Source organism: Thermobia domestica, chromosome 3, assembly GCF_964235325.1.
Source record: "Thermobia domestica chromosome 3, izTheDome1.hap1.1, whole genome shotgun sequence".
NCBI lineage: Eukaryota > Metazoa > Arthropoda > Insecta > Zygentoma > Lepismatidae > Thermobia > Thermobia domestica.
Window position 1 is genome coordinate 305306212 of NC_137456.1, and position 14046 is coordinate 305320257.

At 34.2% G+C, this 14046-nt stretch overlaps 1 protein-coding gene across 9 annotated transcripts in view; it reads right to left on the reverse strand.

Annotated features, from left to right (window-relative positions):
• Positions 1–14046, reverse strand: part of OtopLa (proton channel otopetrin-like a) — a 598778-nt gene that overhangs the window by 337321 nt on the left and 247411 nt on the right. The window lies entirely within an intron of this gene.

Sequence of the window (14046 nt, forward strand, 5' to 3'; positions counted from 1 at the left end):
AACAATATGACTTAATTTTTAGTAGAAAAAACTAACAATATGACTTAATTTATCATAGAAAAAAGCTAATATGATAAATACACCAAATATAATTTGTGCCTAACGAATAATTTTTACATCATAGAACAATTTTGAAAGCTGATATTTCTTAGAAAGCAGAACACGAATAACAAAAGTCTAAATAAATGAATGTATTTAGTTCAAAAGGAGCTAAGTGATAACTCTAAAAATTTTGGATATTAAAAAAAAAAAAAAGACTACTTGTATTCGCTGTGTGATTATACGACAAACGCTATTTTTGAACGTTGCTATAAACTACAAGGAAACAGATTGATACTTAAGACTTCTTAGGTATGGAATTCCGCTAACATATATTCATAACTCATTAAAAAGTGTACTTACTAAAAAAAAAAAAAAAAGCACTTAACTCTTTTAGAACTAAATACATTCAAACTAAAAATAAAAAAGCTGAATATTTCCTATTGTTAGAATGTATTGGCACAAACTTGAACATTGGTATCATTTTCGCATTAAACTTGATGATGGAAGGTATTTATTTCACACAATACGAGAGAGGGCCACGACTAAGACCATTAGGGAATCCTAAACTTGCTCTGACGTCTGAGTATTCCGGTCAATTGACAAAAAATACGGAATACTCATCGGGACGATACACTTCTCACAATGCAAGTGGTCAATTCCACGTAGTAAGTAGCGAAGTATAAGATGTATTACTGCAGATTATGTTAACAAATTACCAAACATGCTGCCACAATACTACTTATAAACCAGCTTAGAAAGAATCAGATTGTAAAATTTAAAATTTTGCATAGATATATACATAGATAGATGTATAATATGAAATTCGACCGGCAGCCTAGAATCATCTCTGCAATTAAGTCTGATGTCAATTCCTCAAAAGACGCTTAGTTCAATGTACCCTGGTTCTTGCAAACCAATGCAGAAGAAAATAGATGGGAAATCGAACCAAGGGAGAAAATAAAGAAGAAAATAGCTGGAAAATCGAACCAAGGGGGGGGGGAAATGAAGCAGAAAATAGCTGGGAAGTCAAACTGAAGGAGAAAAATAGCTGGAAAATCGAATCAAGAGAGAGAATGAAGGAGAAGATAGTTGGAAAATCGAAAGAAGGGAGAAAATGAAGGAGAAAATAGTTGGGAAATCGAACCAAGAGAGAAAATGAAGACGAAAATAGCTGGGAAATCGAACCAAGGGGGAAAATGAAGCAGAAAATAGCTGGGAAGTCGAACCAAGGAATAAAAGTAAGAAAAAAAATCTGAGAAAACGAAGCAAGGGATAAAATGAAGGAGGACATAGCTGGAAAATCGAAGCCAAAGGAGAAAATGGAGAAAATAGCTGGGAAATCGAACCAAGAGAGAAAGTTCTTGCTGCAAAGCAGCAGCAACCAATGAGGTAAGCATGGCTACTGTATTCTGACAACACTCGTTTCCCTGAATATCAACATGACCAGACATCCAAGAGACAACGATAATTTGAATCACATGAGGTCTTACCAGAAATCGAACCTGGGCCTCCCACACCAAAGATGCGTACGTAATCACATATAACCAGGAGAACTCTTAAGTATAACAAAGAGCTGCACGATGAGAAATCTCAAAGTGATAAATCAAACCAGGGTTTGTTAAAAATTCACGGTAAATAGAAAAAACAGTGCGTGACAGAATGAAAGATATGGGGGACAACCACACTAAACTTCTTTATTGCTATTTCTTATATTAAATCCCGTCATGCTGCAGCTATAACATAATTATTTACATACGAATGAAATATTAACAAGATCGCCTGAGATGTTTTTGCGAATATTGTACGAAAGAAGATATCCCCAAGAGTAAACTGCCCCTTCTGGATTTTTGTTCCAAGAAATAAAACATACTATTAAAAAATCTTTCAGTTTAACGTCCCCACGATTATGCCCCTTAAGCTAAGGGAGATGGATGGTCAAGGCAAGCAAATGATGGAAGAATTGGTAGAATGAAAGTGCGCGAGGAAACGAGAGTACCCCGAGAAAATGCACGGACATGATATCGTCCAATACAAACTTACTTGGCCGGAATCGAATTAAGGACCACACGCACCAGAGGTAAGGGCTCTACCACACTGAGAAAAATCCGTTCTCTGGACAGCGGTATATTGTATATACAAATATATGGAATCCTCTAGCTTACTACAAAAATCAGTACGAAGCATACGTTATCCATATGCTACATATGCACTGCCCTTAGATGTTACATCATGCCGTTGTAGGATGTCTGATATCTGACTTCCTTATATTACATACATATATGTATGTTACCTTCGTCAGCTATATGTTATGTACGTCCATTTGTATGTGAGATCCTGACCGCCTATGTTGTTACATACGGAAAGTACGTACAGATGGGACACTTATACAGAAAGTATTATAATACATGCGTTTCCAGTTACACGTTCAGTGTAAGTTAAGTCCAAAAACTACAGGATTTACAAATGTAACATACGATTTTACGTACGCCACATACATTTTTTTCTCAGTGCACTTTGCCATTGTGCCCCCTTCCAAAACATACTATATTATAGGGTTATAGAGTAAATATTGATTTAGGAATCAAAATTCAAAGATATGTTTCCGAAATATTCCCTAATTCCAAAATTTAATTTTTACTCTCTAGTAAATTATTTTTATTTTGGAAGCTAACAAAAAAATTAAAAAACTAAAGAATCTTATAAAAATATTAAAATTTGATTTAAATGAAATCTTTGAGTTTTACGTCCCACGTTTATGCCGGCTAGGCTAAAGGAGACGGTGATGATGAGAAATGAAGGAAACAATGGAATGGAGAAAGTAGGAGGAAAAGGCAGAACTCCGAGAAAACCTACGCATACGGTGTTTGTCCACCACAAATTTTACTTGGCTGGGATTGAAAAAAGGACCTCATGCACCAAAGGTGAATGCTCTACCACTGAGCCACTAAAATTTGATTTGTATACGTTGAACGGTATAGGAAAGCAAGCATACATACCTCGGTACACAGAGGCCGACAACCAAAAAATTTAATGAAATCTGGAATTTCGGTTTATTTTTTGATGGTTACTATAATTTCTTCTCTTCTATCGTCACTGGAAACTAAAAATTGATCCGCAACATTTTTTTTCTTGCTTTTTCTTTCTCAAACACTAAATTACAGGCTCAATAACATCCTGTATTTTTGTGTACTGATGTTTGATGAAGACAGAAACCTCAATGCTATGTGAGTTTCAAAGGATAAAGAATTTTTTAAAAAAAAATAGTGGTAGAAAACTTGGAATCATTTTATATAAAGACCTACAGAGAAGGGAAGAAAGGAAAATACAAAGGAAACTAAAGAAAAAGGAAATCCTGGACTGGAATTTTCATTCTTTTTTTGGAGGAACGCAAGAAGATGGAAATCCGAAACTTTCCGAGTTTTGAATCAATATAAGGCACTCACACAGACACAAACTCTAAAAGAAGAGGAAAATTATCAAGAGAGAGACGTCTTTTTGTATAAAAGTTGCCGAAAGAAGAACAATCACACAGAACAAAGAGGTAGTGACACGATCCTGACAGGAATACTCATCACGGAATAACAGTACTTTTATACGTAATATTTAGATAGCAGATACATCTATTTACATAGTACCGGTATGTTTCATGGTTATTTCGAGATACAACTAATAATAGTCATTATCATCAAAGGTATTCTGCCATTATTGGCAGGTCATTTCACGCAACTGAGAAGTTTCCATGTTCCACAGTCTTCCGCTTAACTTTTCCTTTTCACATATGATTTTCCTCTGTTATTATTGTCTTTCAATTGTAGCCTCCTTCGTCCCCTCCTTCTTTTCTCTGCCACCAGAGTTCTAACACGTACTTCATGATACAGTTCCTTCTTAGCCAATGTCCCAACCAGTTTCTCTTCCTCGTCTCAATAACATCTAAATTGTTCTTTTCTCTCCTATTATTTCTAAAACACTATCATTAGTTTCCCGCTCGAACCAAGTAATTCTCTAAATTCTTCTTCACACTTACATTTCGAAAACTTCCAGTCTCTTTTTTTAATCGTTTTTGTGTAATGTTCATGTTTTTGACCCACACGAAGCGTTTTATGAGTCCTTTTCTCAACTCTGTGTTCAAACCTCACAAACCAGACTTCTCTTCCTCCTAAACGCTTCTTTCGCCATTCCTATTCTTGCTTTTATTTCACCTTCACACTTCATATCATTAGGTATATTATTTTCATTTTATGATAAATCCAAACTGCAATCCAGAATGCAATTGTCAATTTTGTAAAATTTATACTACGGAGGTATCAATATGTATTTAGCTCAAAGAAAAATCAAAGTTACAATGTCGAATTACCCTTAAGAGTCCCTAATACTGCGAAATTAAAATACCGCTAATTTTACAGTAATTATGTGATATCTTCAAATAGATAAAATATAATCGAAAAGTGGATCAAGACCTCCCTTGACGATGTTATTTTGCATGAGGTACCGTTATCACGAGTCACCTAGTAGCTTTCCGTTTGCAGTTACTTAGAAACGCGAAAATAAATGCCGATTTTCTAAATGGCTGGAAATCGAAAGCAGATAAATGAGTCGTAATAACGGTATCTCACGCAAAATAATATTGTCTAGGGAGATCTTGTTCCTCTTTTCGATTATCTTTTATCAATTTGAAGATATCACATAATTACTGTAAAATTAGTGGTATTTTAATTTCGCAGAGATGAGGCCTCTTAAAGGAAGTGAAAACAGATGATGCAACTTTTTTGTCAACAAAAAATTTGAGTTTATTAATCCCTTTGTTATCTTACAATGGAAATTACATTCAATTTTAATCTTTGATGATGAAGAAGAAGAAGAAGAAGAACAACAACAACAACAACAAAAACGTTAATTTTTAAAATCATAATGGCCTGAGATACGCTTTTGAAAATCTGCTTTCACCTCTCTCTCCTATCAGGTGAGATAGATGACGCAGTAAGGAAAATGATTAGAAAAAAGTACTCTCACCCGGGGGAATAGAACCAGGAACCATGCGCAAAGAAAATATGCGCGCTATTTTTTTTTTAACTCATACATTATTATTATTTACGTTTTTCAGGATGCCGGACTTGACAAGGACATGAACACATAACACTGAGGACAGATACAAATCTGACCATGCAATACAGAGGGATTCGAACTTCTAGTCTCGTAATTAGTTTCGCCTCATGATCGTCATCCTACCGCCTCAGCCTCCTGATCACATCACATCAACCGTTCCTTCATGAAAGGGCACTGTACATATATATATATATATATATATATATATATATATATATATATATATATATATATATATATATTTAATCGTATACTGTATTACAAATTCAGGGTCCACACCGATCATTAGTTCATTTTACAAATCTTCTTTACGTACACACTCATTGTATACATGGACACTCATGTCCAAAATTATTGTCGCATGTCTATAAATATGTTTTTGTAGGAATATAATTTGATACCGAATTCGCCCGGTATTTCTTATAATGTTAATATGTGTATAATCAGCAAAGACATGTATGTGGCAAATTTCATGTCAAAAGAGCAGAAAATAAGAACAATAAAACGAAAATAAAACTTTCTTGTCCATTTAGCAATATTTTGTTTTACTCATTCTAATTTTCTTATTTATACTTCTTTTCCTATGAAATTTCCCATAAATATACTTTTCCAGATTATACATATAATATCAGTATTACAAGTACCCTGAAAAATCATTATCAAATCATATTCTTACAAGAAGACAGTTATAGATATGCGACAATCATTGTGGACATGAGCGTACATGCATAATAGATTAGGAATCCTTGGACGGGGAAAATATGGTTGTTTTTCACATTATACATAGACCTGGTAATTTGTAAATCGTGACTTTTAAAGCCTAGAAAAGACAAGGAATTTGTGCTCGCCAAGCAAGTGAGGACTCTGAAATTACAAGCATTAACAAAAGTAGGAAGAACATGTAATGACTGGCGGGGATGGCACGAAACTATGTGCTCTAGTACAAAGGTGCTCGAACTCATGAGGTCGGTGCTCATGAGTTCGGAACTCACGTTCATTCGACCTCATTTTTACCAAGTTAGCGTGAGGTTGAGTGAGCGCGAGTTCCAAATCATGATGTGAATGTGAGAACGAGTGAGTATGGTGTTGGTTTGATAATCTGAGCGTAGGTCAAGTGAGCATGATATTGAAATGATTATGTGAGTGTGAGGTCGAGTGAGCGTGATGTCGAAATGATTATGTGAGTGTGAGGTCGAGTGAGCGTGATGTCGAAATAATTATGTGAGTGTGACGACGAGTGAGCGTGATATCGAAATAATTATGTGAGTGTGAGGTCGAGTGAGTGTAATGTCGAAATTATGATGTAAGCGTGAGACTGAGTGAGCGCGAGTTTCAAATCATGACGTGAGCGTGATATCGAAAAAAGCTGTGAATGTGAGGTCGAGCGAGTGTGATGTCGAAATGATTATGTGAGTGTGGGGTCGAGTGAGCATGATGTCGAAATGATTATGTGAGTGTGAGGTCGAGTGAGCGTGATGTCAAAATGATTATGTGAGTGTGAAGTCGAGTGAGCGTGATGTCGAAATGAGGATGTAAGTATAAGCTTTAGTGACCGTGATGTCGAAAGGATGTTGTAAGCGTGAGTTTGAGTGAGCGCGAGTTCCAAATCATGACGTGAGCGTGATATCGAAAAAAGCTGTGAATGTGAGGTCGAGCGAGTGTGATGTCGAGATGATGCTGTGAGCTTGAAGTCGAGTAAGTGTGATCTTGGGTCGACGATAAGTGTGAGTTCGAGATCGAAATGTTGTTGTTAGTGTGAGTTTGAATGAGGAGTTCAAAATGGGCACCTTTGATCTAGTATCTTTTTCAATTACTATGCGGTATATTTTTAAAAACGGGTCGAGCGTATATCTACCAAAACTTTTAGTATTACATCACTTGTTATTTTCGTTTAAACTGATGGACTAGTAAACTTAACAATATTATAACAAGCGAACTTATAATACTAATAATACTAATAATAATAATAATAATAATAATAATAATAATAATAATAATAATAATAATAATAATAATCATCATCATCATCATCATCAAAGTACAATACAAAAACCTGTGTTCTTCTGTATCAATGCCTTTTGATGAAATTTAAGTCTTTTATTTTGCAGACAGCTAAAAACATTGAAAAGGAAGTATCACAAGTACTTTGTGATTTTATTCATTTTTTTCCTTTTGAAATAATGACTGTTTGCTATAAAAGAAGAAGTAAAAAATGTATTAATGTATCCATTATATGAACCAGATATAACACCAGACTGAAAGTAGATGCATTCGATAGGTGATTAAAACAGTCTTGATTCAACTGTATCACTAATGCACATAATACTGTTTTCGTTATTTCAGTTTCGAAAGAAGAGTTTATTCAACTGGTTTTACTAGTGTTACTTTAAGCTGTGTGTGTTGTAAACTAAATGTCGAAATCGATTTGAGCCTGCTAATCACCATTACAGCGAGCTAACGTCCCATTAACCAAGAAATAAAACTTCTCACCTGCAATGGGAGAACATGCAAATTACATTGTCCATTTACAAATAAACAGGTGGTTTCACAAAAAAAAAAAAAAAAAAAAGCTATACAAGTTCAAAGTTTTTTCGTGTTTTTTTTCTTTCTTGTATCATTTGCATGACTATTAAGGCTGTTTTAAAATTCGTTTCCAATACTCTCTTTAACAAGATAATGCATGGACAGTGTTTTTCAACAGTTCTAAACGTACCTACACTCAATTCTGCATTAGCATTCAGATGGATGTAATGCATATTCAAGAAAACTACCATAATATGCAGGTATTACTGAGTTCTTTAACCTTTTGAAAATTGCGAAATGGTGTTGAGCTTATTTTTAATGCTAAGTTCAACGACGCATCCATGGACTAGGGTTTCAACCTTCAAACCTAATGTACTGTATTTTCGATCTGATGCTGAAATAGATAGGAGAGAAAATAATACTTTTTTCTTTTTCTTTTTTTCTTTTTTTTTTTTTAATCACAAACTGTAGCTATATAGGTAGATAAAATCTTACACTAGGAAAAACATATATTCTTTGTTTTTTGTATAGGATAAAGCAAAGAAGTAACGCTCATACTAATGATAAAAGTGACCACAATTGGATAAATTTATAATAGCGCTTTTATATTGATTTCAGAACATTGAATTCAAAGGAACTACGAGAAAAATGACCTCAAATTTGGGATATAAATGGATATAAATGAATATAAATATCCCGAATTTCACGTCATTTTTCTCGTGCTACATGGCCAGATATGTTTCAAAATAGTCATGAAATCGATATAAAAGCGCAATTATAAATCTATCCAGTTGTGAGCATTTTTGGCATTAGTATAAGCTTTATTTACTTCCTTGCTCTTTCTATACAGAAAACAAAGAAACTGTGGATGTTTTTCCTAGTCTTCAAACAAGTATTAAAAGTACAATTAGAAATGTATTCAAGCGTGGTATTATTACTATTAACATGAGCGGTGGTGCTTTCCCTACTGATTAGTCCAATGCTTTAGTCAAATGGGGACAATAGTACAAGTACAGTGTGTATGTAGTTGTAAAATACATCTGCCAGTGACGTAACTAGGGGGGCAAACGGGGATTGTGCCTAGGGCGCCGGATTGGGAGGGCGCAAAGTTGGGCAAATATTTAAGGGAGCGTTTTGGTTTGGTTGGTCAAGGGGGCGCTAAGTCGAGTTCTTGCCCCAAGCGACAACTAGTGTATTTACGTAACTGACAACTGCAATACAATAGCATAATACTGCAGTTGTACAATAGTGAAAGAAATCAAAGTATAGTGTATATGTAGTTGTTCTGCTCAAAGGTAAGTTGTAGCCCAATTGTCTAGCAGAGCTAAGTTAGTCCACGACACTAGTCAGGCAGAGGTAGAATAGCTAGTTTCTTTTTCCTGTGATCTAAATGTTCATTAAGAAATTAGAGATGAGTTTTGCCTCATTCCGTCTCTTGAGCAACTGCAAACATAACAAACAAAGTAAACATACTGCCGATTATCCGCACTTATACCGATGAAAACGAAAATGGAAACCCGTATGATCCATATTGCATTAAAACTACACACTTTTCGCACTTCTACGGTAAACTTAAATTAATTTACATGTTTATGTCTCATAAAGAACAAAAGAAATACTTTTTTAAAAAAAAATATCAAATGACTTAAAATATCTTTAGAAAACATCTTTTAAAAGAGTCAGGTAGAATTAATAAGTTGTACTTAGATATAGAACATGCTGATATGAATGAAGTCGTTCCAAAATGACAGCCAGAGAACCTAGCAAAAGAAGCACATCCGACAAATAGAAAATACTGATCAACAGATCAGAAATAGTAATTTCGTAAATTAAGCTTTTCTTCTTAACAGTATCAATACTTTTAGAAATATATCAACAGACAGCAATAATTCTTAAGCGAAAACAATTAGCACCGTAGAATATAAATAAACACAAATATTCAACACACAAAAACATCGATCTAATAAACAATTTTACAACAGCAAAATAAATAAATAATTTATCATTAACAAAGAATCATTTTATAGTACGTTCTTTCTATTATTATTAATAGCAAATTATACGTTCATTTTTCCCGCTATTGAAAGCAACACAACAGAATCTACACGGTCAAAATTGGTACTAAGAACGAGATAAATTAGAAGAGAAAATTAGAATAAAATGAACGTGGGAAATAACATATATGCCATTCTAAAACAATAGTATTTATAAGGTATTAATATCTTTCTCTGCACTGTGGAGTAATTAGGAACTAATACGATTTATATAAGCAAAAACAGAACAAACTACATAGCTCTGACAAGAATGAGATAGATTGGAGGAAATCACGAAGAAAACATGGACGTGGGAAATAAACATATATCCAATTCTAAAACAACAATATTTATGAGTCTCTAACTGGTGGCAAGTAATAATATATTTGTATATTGTGAATTAGTTGTGAATTAGGATTTCTATCTATCAAAACAGAAGAATCTATACAGCTACGATTGATAAGAACGAGATAAATTAGAAGAGATAATGAACTCAAAATTGACGTGGGAAATAACATTAATATATGCCATTCTGAAACAACAGAATTTATGAGTTTCTAACAGTAACAAGTAAATAATATCTTTATATATTGTGAACTAATTTTGAACTAATACGATTTCTATTTTTAAAAGCAGAAGAATCTACAGTGCTACGATTGATAAGAGTGAGGTAAATTGGAAGAGATAACGAAGATATAGTGGAATGGGAAATCGACCCCTATGCCATTAAAAAAAAAAGTATTTATGCCTTTCTAGCACTAGCAAATAATATCTTTGTATATTATGAAGTAACCATGAACCACTACAAAGACAGGATAATCTACGCACTCATAGTTGGTGCTAAGACGAGATAAATTGAAAGATATTATTAATGAACATGGTAAATAAAAATATATGTTAAAACAATAGTATTTATGATGCTTTAATGGTAGCTACAAATACCTATATATATTATGAACTAATACGATTTATATCTACTACAAAAGAAGGGAAATCTACACAGCCATAATTGATGATAAGAACGAGATAAATTGGTAGAGGCATTGAAGATAATGCAGTTGTGGGAAATAAAATAATAATATATGCCGGTCTGAAAGGCCAGTATTTCTGAGGCTCTAATGGTGATTAGGAATACCTTCTTATATTGTGAGCTAATTATGAACTAATACGATTTCTACCTACAAGAACACAGTTCAGAATCTCTATAGACATACTTGTTAATAAGAAGAGATTATGAAGATACAAAGGATGTGGAAAATCAACATACAAGCCATTCAGAAAGGACAGTATTTATAAGACTCTGATAGTAGCTGCCATTCACAAAGGACAGTATTCATGAGACTCGAAAAGTAGCTGCCATTCACAAAGGACAGTATTTATGAGGTTCTGATAGTAGCTGTCATTCACAAAGGACAGTATTTATGAGGCTCTAATGGTAGCTACAAATACCTTTGTATATTGTGAACTAATTATGAACTAATACGTTTTTTGTCAACAAAAAAGGCCAATCTACATGGTCATAATTGATATTACGAACGAGATAAATTGGAAGAGATTACAATGGCAAAGTAAACTTAATACGTTAACATAATATGGTCCGTATTATTCTAAAAGAACAGTGTTTATAAGGCTCTAATGATACAAGGGAATAATTATGTACGAATACATTGTGAATTAATAGGGTTTCTATCTACAAACTGATAATTATAGTTGTTTTTTTTTTTCTATTTACGAAATCTTCAAGCTCCTAAAGCATTCCGAAAATCCAGCACATATGGAATTACATGGACACAAAATGTATATCGCTGGGAACATGTTTATATGCCTAAACAGATAGAAGGTGATCCTAAACAACGAAGAGAAAAGTCGCTACTACGAAGTCACATGAAATAATTTGATTGCTGACCACTTTCAATATTTCTTACTTTCATCCTAATTAGTTACTTATTTCCCTTGTAAATACATCTCAGAATTATCGTAATTTTTTATTATTTTAATTTTTTTTTTAAAGTGGAATAAATGAAAGTGATGGTTGAAATGCGAAGGCGGAGAGGAAAATGATATTATCTAAAAGAAAAATAATTTAAAAGCATGGATATTATATTCTTAGTCCCAAATTCACTCCATTAAACCAATACATCTTTTAAAAATACAGGGTGACCACAAAGTCTCGTTACCCCTTGATAAATGCTAATGTAAATTTCCCCGTTACTCCTTGATAAATGCTAATGAAGTTTTCCTGTTACCTCTTTATAACTGCTAATGTAGGGTCTAAGGTTTTCCATTGCTTCAGATTGTGTGAACGATGATTGATACTTCCGGTATCCAGATTTGCCCACACCACTTGCCTGGCCACCACAAAGCCCAGACTTCACCACCTGTGATAATGTTCTATGGGAGTTCATAAAGGGCATCGTTGCACAAAACCGTTATGATACCACTGCCGAACTGACAGAAGCTGTGAAACAGGCTTTCGCTCAAGTTTCACCTGCAATACTCTGCAAAATGTCGCACAGAACCTGACAGCGTATTATACTTTGTCATGAGAATGATGATCGACAGACTGATCCTTTGGACACTTAATGTTTTCTATCTCAATACAACTTCTCGACAGTATTGTTGTTTATGTCATTCAGTTCTTTCCATGTAGTTATTTACGTACGTTTAGTGGTTTGTTACTTATTTTCAGGAATAACAGAACTTTGTGGCCACCCTGTATCTGAATAAGAGTCTTCATCCCGGCGAAATTAAAATACTGGTAATTTTACATTAATTATGTGATATCTTCAAATAGATAAAAGATAATCGAAATGTGGAATAAGAGCGCCCTAGACAATATCATTTTACAGGAGAAACTGTTATCACGACTCACTTATCTGCTTTCGATTTCGAGCCATTTTGAAAATCGGAATTTATTTTCGCGTTTTCTAAACAGCTAAAAAAAAACATAAAGCCACTAGGTGACTTGTGATAACGATACCTCACGCAAAATAATATTGTCTAGGGCGCTCTTGTTCCATATTTCAATTATCTTTTATCTATTTGAAGATATCAGATAATTACTGTAAAATTAGCGGTATTTTAATTTCGCCGGTTTGAAGACTCTTAATAACCGAGTATGATTTTTACTGAGTAACTGCGTTACGGATCACAGTGGGTTGTGGTAATAAATTTAACCTACAAGTCACTGACTGACATTCAAAATATGACTCGCCTGAATTCCCTGATTCACATTCAATTTTGACCTACTTGACCTCACTGACCTATATTTAAAATCTGCCCCACCTGAGCACACTGACCCCCTTCATATTTGTCCCGAAATGTTCCGTATCTCCGATATTCACAGAATACAGATTTCTCTCACTTGGTATAGGCAAAGTTAAGATAACTGTCTACTGCCCATTGCTCATGCCCCTTCTCTCCATGCAGCACCTAAGGGAACCTGTTATCCAACCAGTGGGGTAGAATTTTTCCATAATTGAATGGCAGAGCATATAAACAGCGATCAGAAAATATTTCCGCTATTGTTTTCAGTCATTGTGTATTAACAAACCACAAGATTGCTATACAGTCCCCCATTGTGATGTAGTAATTTACCTTTCTATCATTTTGAATAGTTCTTTTTTATTTTTATTTTTTTAATAATGGAAATGAAGAATTTACTAGTGATGGGTGCAAATACCGGTTCGATTTTCGTTGTTTTTTTTTTCTAGTAGTTTTTTTCTCTGTAAATATGAAAACAGGACCGAACAATACTGGTTCGTATAAAATGTGATAAAATGTGAACTACAACCAGGACTGCTTACCTATCGACATGAGGGGCTTGAAACAAAAGTTTGCGGAGCGAACAATGTAGGTGAGAATTCCATATTCACCATGAATAAATTATGGCTTTGGCTTTTTCACGTCGATGGTAATGATATACCAGTGTGAGTGAACTTCGAGACAACGAATACCTAGGTAACAAACAATCCTAAGATATCTTACAAAGTGATGGTTCACCACTTCTAAATATTTTGAATTGCAAAAATGAAATAGCAAAAGTGAAGTTGTAACTTTTCATTAGCTCTTTCCTACTATGGCGCGAGGCGTGGGGCTATTGCCCCGCTTGCCCCATTCAAGGTACGGCTCTTGATTAAAATTACAGTAAGGGATTGTAGCTACCTGCGCCATCTTACGGACAATTCCAGAACTTCGTAGTAGCGTTCTCTCTCTTTCCAAAGAACGAGTTTGCTTTCTAACAGAAAACTGTACTGGAACATAGGAAAACATATGGACAATTCTTTCAAGTTTTCCACAACAGGTAAAGAAAAGTTATCCAACGATAAACCAATGAATAGCAACA